The sequence below is a fragment of the Cryptomeria japonica genome, chromosome 11 (genome assembly GCF_030272615.1).
Source record: "Cryptomeria japonica chromosome 11, Sugi_1.0, whole genome shotgun sequence".
NCBI lineage: Eukaryota > Viridiplantae > Streptophyta > Pinopsida > Cupressales > Cupressaceae > Cryptomeria > Cryptomeria japonica.
In genome coordinates, this window is record NC_081415.1 from 640,207,840 (window position 1) to 640,215,027 (window position 7,188).

Genomic DNA, 7,188 nt, shown 5'->3' on the forward strand with positions numbered 1-7,188 from the left:
CAAACAGTAAACTTCAATGAAATCAGAATCAACTGGTAATGAAATGAGTGTCACGAGCCCATGCTCGAACTTCATTTCTACATAAGATCAAAATGCACAGTCAGGAGACATAAGGTAGCAATGGCATTTTATGACTAATTGGAGCAAGGAAAATCTGCACTGTTATTCAATCTATGTTGAAGTTTGGGAGAAGCTTGTAAAATGAATACAGTTATTACAGCATACAGAAGACATGGGTACCTTCACAAACCAGTCACATTACTTTACCAAATGCAACTAATAGGTCTCCAAACGAATCATTTCACATTTGCCAGCGCACTCCTAGCATGTGCCAAAGTCAGAAATTTAACAAGGATAAAACACAATCTCATTAAAGAGTGCAATGACAGTGAAGGAAAAGAAAGTTCAGTCAAATGCCTAGACAATACAAGTGCTGCAATATCAATGACTGTTCTTAGAGGATGTAATGAATGAAAGAGAAAGTTTATAACAATTACCAAACATCAAGGATATCAAAGATGGGTGAACCACAACTTACAAAGCTTTTTGCAGGTCAGATGTTAGTGGTATACTAAGGAGCAAGGCATTCATAGTTCAAGGACACCCCACTATCATAAGGTTCCACAGAATGTGTGCTTGATAACCAGTACAAGCATGATCCTTTTGAACTTAAGTAACTTTGGAAATTGCTATGAGGAAAAGTACAATTCTCTCAAGGAAAGAATGTGGATACTTCATCAGCTAATAATCTAACATTCTGGAGATTATACATAGCTGTTAAAAAATTGATGGTTTATCTGAAATATGCATTCTATGGCGAACTGGCTTGTATTTCTTATTCTTCTATACTGTCCATGCTTTATAGCTGCAACAAATGCTGAAGGTCAAGCATTACTTGAACTCAAAGCAGGACTAAATGAATCTACAGACTTACTCGGAACTTGGGATCCAAATTTAGTGGAACCCTGCACTAGTCGGTCTCACATTACCTACAGTGGAGGACATGTTACAGCTGTGCACTTGGAATCTATGGGATTTTTAGGTACCTTATCCCCTGATATTGGCGAGCTGACGTACCTCAATATCTTAGGACTAGAGGATAATCACATATCTCGTATCCTATCACCAGAACTTGGTAACATGACAAATCTACAAAATTTGAATCTGTCAAACAATGATTTCACTGGAGATATCCCTAGCTCATTGGGTCGGCTGTCTTATCTTTAGTACTTAGTGCTAAAAAACAACAATCTCACAGGAGAGATACCATCTTCAATAACAAAGATTTCAACTTTGATAGAAGTGGACTTGTCTTTTAATGATCTCACTGGACAAATCCCAGAAGCCCTATTTCAAAGACCTGAATACAATTTCTCGGGTAATAAACTTAATTATGGTTCAAATTTACAGCACCTATGTGCTTCTACTCTCAATTCAAATTCAGGTGGTTCCAAATCAATAGTTGGAGTCCTGATTGGAAGTATTGGAGGGACAGTTGTAGTTTTGACATGCTTTATCTTCCTTTTGTGGAAGTGTTGGTGGTTGCGCTACAGGAAAGAGGATGTTTCTGGTGAGGATGACAGAAAGATTTCTTTTGGGCAGTTGAAGAGGTTTTCATGGCATGAATTGCAGCTTGCAATAGATGATTTTAGTGAGAAAATAGTGCAAGAGATGTTTGAGGGAGGACCTTCAAATAGATATGAACATCCCCAAGTATTAGCAGAAAGGCGTGCAAAATGTAAAAAACAAACACAACACGCAACTTTCCTGGCAGACATGTATCCAAAATGTGAAAAAACAGACACAGCACGTTAAATGCCCTGGTAGAATTGTATACAAAATGTGGAAGCATATAAAAGCGTGCTGGAACTGTTCGATAAAATGCCTCAAAAAGATGCGGTATCATGGAATGCGATGATTCCAGAGTATGGACAAAATGGATTCTTTAGAAATGCCTTGAATATTATTAGCAAATGCAATTGGCGGGTGTATGGCCAGGCTCTTCACATTTTGTCATTGTGCTCCCATCTTGTGCCAAAATGGGAGCTTTAGAACAAGGGTATAGTCCGATAATTTTTCTCGGATGTTGTAGTTGCAAGTTTCCTGATGGATGTGCGTGCAAAATGTGAAAAACAGACACAACACGTTATTTTCCTGGTAAATATGTATGCAAAATGTGAAAAACAGATAGGTGACGTGAATTGTTTGACAATACTCTTCACAAAAATGTCTTCTCACGAAATGCAATGATTGTAAGCTATACACAAAATGGGTTTTTTTTAAAAAGGGCTTTACATAGATTTGAGATCTCGAAGGAACAAAAGAGAAGATGTATTATAACAAAAAAAAAAAAACCCTCTTCGTACTTCCAACAATGGCATATTGACAGAGAATGCAGCAGCTAAGGAGCCGTTTCATACCTGTAGAAAATGGGACTTGGTTTTAAAGGAAGATTCAGAAAACTCCAGCATGCCTTCAAGAAAAGTTTTTTAATGCACAGTTGCGACCTGGGTTGTTGTAAAAATCTGCAATCAAATTTGTCTTGGGCGGCAACACCAGTAAAAACATATATCCTTCATCAAAGACTTCACAGAGCGATGGAAAAAATCAGGACATCAATGGCGGCACCAAAGGGTCTCAAACCCTCGAAGAGTTTCTTAAGTTGTTTTCATTTTGCAAAATGAGACATATGCGATGGGAGAGTAAAGCTTTTAGGGTTTTCATAAAAAGCCTTTTGTAGTTTTTATATTCTCCCTCAAGTCCGCTGGGCTTTGCAAAAATATACAAAGTAAGAATAAATAAAACATATTTGATAAAATAAATGCCTAAATTTTTCATCGATTTATCAAATATGTTTTATTTTATTCTTTTTTATATGTTTTTGTTTTCTTTCTTTGTTAAAAACTGTATCTCTTTGTAAAAGGTATTTAATTACAATATAATTATAAATTGTAATTAAATATTATTATTTAAAATGTAAAAGGTGTATCCATGTGCAAGAAGGAGACTAAGTCTTTTGACTTAGTTTTGAAAGATGAGTTAATTTTGGAGAGATAAGGCTCTCATTGAAGAAATCTTTTCAGTTTGGAGACATAAGGAGAGCATATAGGAGCATGCATAACCACTTGGGAAATATTCAAAAGGAGTTGAGATAATTTTGGAGACAAGAACGTTTTTATAGGAACATGAGGTTGTTTGAAATCAAATGGAGTGAATTTAGGGAGGTTGGAGCACTTTTAGGCAAAGGGTCGAAGTTGGACTTTTCCACCATTTTGGGGAGCTTTTATTACTTGGTTGAGCTTTTTAAGGCTGTTTCTAGTGGTCTTTTGGGTTGGTTATTCATTAAAGAAGACTTTTCCATGTTTGTACCCCTTTTTGGTGTCTTCTAGACTCCTCTTTTTGAGGCCCTTTTCTTGCATCCGACCCAATCAGTTGGAGAGTTTTTGTACTTAGTGCCTGGAGACACTTGATTTGGAGTTAGTTCAGATTTATGCAAGAACAGTGTTTTCAGAGACAGCTTTCTTGTCCTTAGCATTTCTTTTGCATGGATTCTGTAACTCAGATTTAGAGATATTATATATGTGACAGCATCTTTTGGAGCGATTTTCTATGGAATAAAACCTTTGTTTTCCTTCCAATTTTTTGTGTACAAGCATGATTGATGAAGCTAAATTTGTGAGTTATATTGCTCCTTGTTTACTTGTCTCAGTCAGTACCTTAATATAGGAATGTGTGTATGTTTGCAGGTCATAGTATGTGTTTTAAAGTTCAAATTTTTTGAGTGAAACATTATTATTCCTCATTGGTTCATCTCAAGACCTTATTATGAAATACTTATGCAAACTTATAACAGGAAAGAAGTGTTTATCAATTAAAGTAGAATATTGTAGACTGAGATCGGTTTTTATCATTTATCTCTCACATTTTGGTGTATGACCAGGTTCTAGTCAAGTTTAGTTCAGTTTTAAGTTCCATTTCTGTAATTTCTTATCCTTTACCCTGCAAAGTTAGTCCAATACTAGAGAGTATCAGGTGATTATCCAATAGGAACCGGCCTAGGAACCGGAGGTTTCATTTCAGGTTATGCATTGCCCACATGCAGAAGTGAATCCCATGTTAGGCCAGATTGCTAAACTTATAGTTTAGTAGGGTGCAAATTTGTGCCTTAATACTACTATCAACACCATCCAAATCCATATGTGCATGTTGATAACACACATGCACCAAAATAGTGATTTTCTTTTAAAAGTAATACTCTGATTGAATCTCTTTTTGATGTGCAAAAGAGTAATTTTCTATGAAGTCCACTACGAATAGAATAGTTCCAAGTGGGAAAGTGTCTCTTAATCTTTTAAATTGTTCTGCTTGCCACTTGGCAAAAAAACCATGGTAGGTGTATGGTTTTATCAACTTATGAAAAATTTCCATAAATTTTCCCATAGGTATTTCCTCTTCTACATAATCTAACCTTGTAGATTCCTTTCCAAATTTTGTTTCAAATTTTTTGTACTTGTAACTCTTGCAGTTTACCATCTTCCTCATGTCAGTATCTTCATCTCTCAAAGGCAATTTAGCCAAGTCCTCGTATGTTCCACAAATTCCTTTTATGCAATTTATTTGACCAGTTGCATTATCATCTGATTTATCACATAAGATGGATGCTATGAATTGACTTGTTTTTTTAGGAGGAGCTTTTTCATAACCATCACTATTTTCTCTAATCTTTCGAAACACCTGATAATACAGATCAAATTTGATGTGATAACGACAACAACAAGTTTCAAAAACTTTGTTTACCTTCACATAATATGGCCTTAACCGTTCAAACATGGTTTGTCTAATCTTTATATGAGGGTTTGTTTTAGTAAACAACACATACAATTCATGTTTTGTTGTATCTATCCAATGTTTTACATGGAGATCATAATGATGAGGACCAATCCTTTGCTTGATAACATATCTACTGTTTGATGAAGGATGAGTATTATCATTCAAAAAACTTGTCACAAAGTTCCTAACAACATCTTCAATTCTATCAGAACGAGGAACTCTACACATAATTTCCCAATTCCCTTCTGAGGTAGTATCATCCAAACTCTTTATCCTTTTAACATATTTTGATATTGTCCTTCTACTAAAACCAAACTCAGATGACAATGAAAAGATTTGTCTTTTTTAAGGCAATATTTCATTTACTAAAGATGTCAACATCACTCTTCTTGAAATGGTCTTATCTATTGTTCAAGATTTTTTACCAATGTTCACCAAACCTTTCTGAACATTATCAACAATAGATTTTTGTACCTGAGAAGTTTTCCTCTTTTGACTTGTTGTATCTATACCCAACAATTTTAGTGGATCTATTAAGTCTTTACGAGTAAGTACAATTGATAACAATTGAGCTTTCTCTACTGTAGTATCAAGATTGTTGAAATGAGACATTATTTCTTTTGCACTTTTATTCATTGACCTCCATTTAGTATGTCTAGGTTCTTCACTGAGACGTTTCAACTCATCCACATCCATTTCAAGTAAATGATCTAAATTTTTATAAGAAATATTTCTCTTTACCTATTTAGCTAGATCCACAATATGCTCATCCATACCAGTGGTAGGAGGTAAGGATCCTGACCCCTCTCCTTCAACCTCCATTGATTCAACTTGGACAAGCTCCTCCCTATGTTCATCAACTATATTGTGTTCTTCAACATGTTCGTTTGCCTCGACTCTCTCTTTAGAACTCCCTTCTTCTCGAGCCTGTTCTACACATAATTTAAGATGACAGAGAATATTTTTAATGCAACGAAATTCCACGTTTAATTTGAAACCAAATTTTCAAGACATTTAGTAAAACGATTAAAAATTATGTCATAATAGGTGGACTATAATTTCATGTATTTAAGACCTATTATTGCATAATAGACCTCCTAATATCACATGTAATACTTATCCTAATATGATCTTCATAATATAGGTCTTAAGGGGACTCTTTAGTATAATGTGAAATGTTTTTGCATACGTCAAGTCATATAAATAGAACCTATTATGACATAATAGGTTCTAAATCTATGTCACATTTAAGACCTATAATCAATGTAATAAGTCCTAATATCACATAATAGGCCTTATTATTACTTAATCTGACCACGTATGCAAAAACATTTCACATTAATATACTTGACTCCCCTTAAGACATATATATTATGTGATATTAAAGGACCTATCACATGAAATTAAGTACTTGTCTTAAATATGATATAAGTTAGAACCTAAATTATGACATAATAGGTCTTATTAATTTTATGACTTAATACAAGACTGCATATGCAAAAACATTTCACATTATACTTGAATCCCCTTAAGACCTAGATATTATGCAAATATTAGGACCTATTATGTATGTGATATTAGGACCTAAATTATGCAATAATAGGTCATTAATTTATCACATGTACATAATAGGCCCTAATATATCATAAATATAGACCTCTTAAGGCCCAGAATCAAGTATATAATGTGAAATGTTTAAATTGTCCATACATGATCATGTTATTAAGTCACAATAAGACCTATTAAGTCATAATAGGTTCTATTATGCCATATTTAAGATAGGTATTAATGCAGATAATAGGTCTTAATATCACATAATAGGTCCTAGTATCACATAATATAGGTTTTAAGGGGACTCAAGTATAATGTGAAATATTTTTGCATACACTTGAAAACAAAGAAGACACAATGTTTGTTTGTTTGAAAGTGTTTGATTGTTTTGATCATGCAAGCACAAATCCTAGGGTTGGACGAGACAATAGTTGTTGAATCTCACTTGGGGGGTTACCTCGAGCTATACGCAATTTAGAGCAGATACTTAGGTGCTTGACCCCACTGGCTCCCCTCCACGACACTCACTTCTCTGGGGTAGCCAAGCACCAATCCCCACAAAAACTCCTTGTGGCGAACTTTGTATCTTTACTAAGAACTGTAAGAATGTGAGCCGCTTCAGAGGTTCGACCTCCTGCGCCAACAACTAGAAGGTTTTTGGCTTCTAACACAAAAGGGGTCTAGTAAGGCCATCCGTTCGGGTGGCTATAATCAACAGAGTGTTATGCTCCGTTAAATGGAAGGCCTCCTAACCTATAGAGGTTGCGCTCTATAGGGTTTATGGGGAGTCATAACATCATTATAGAA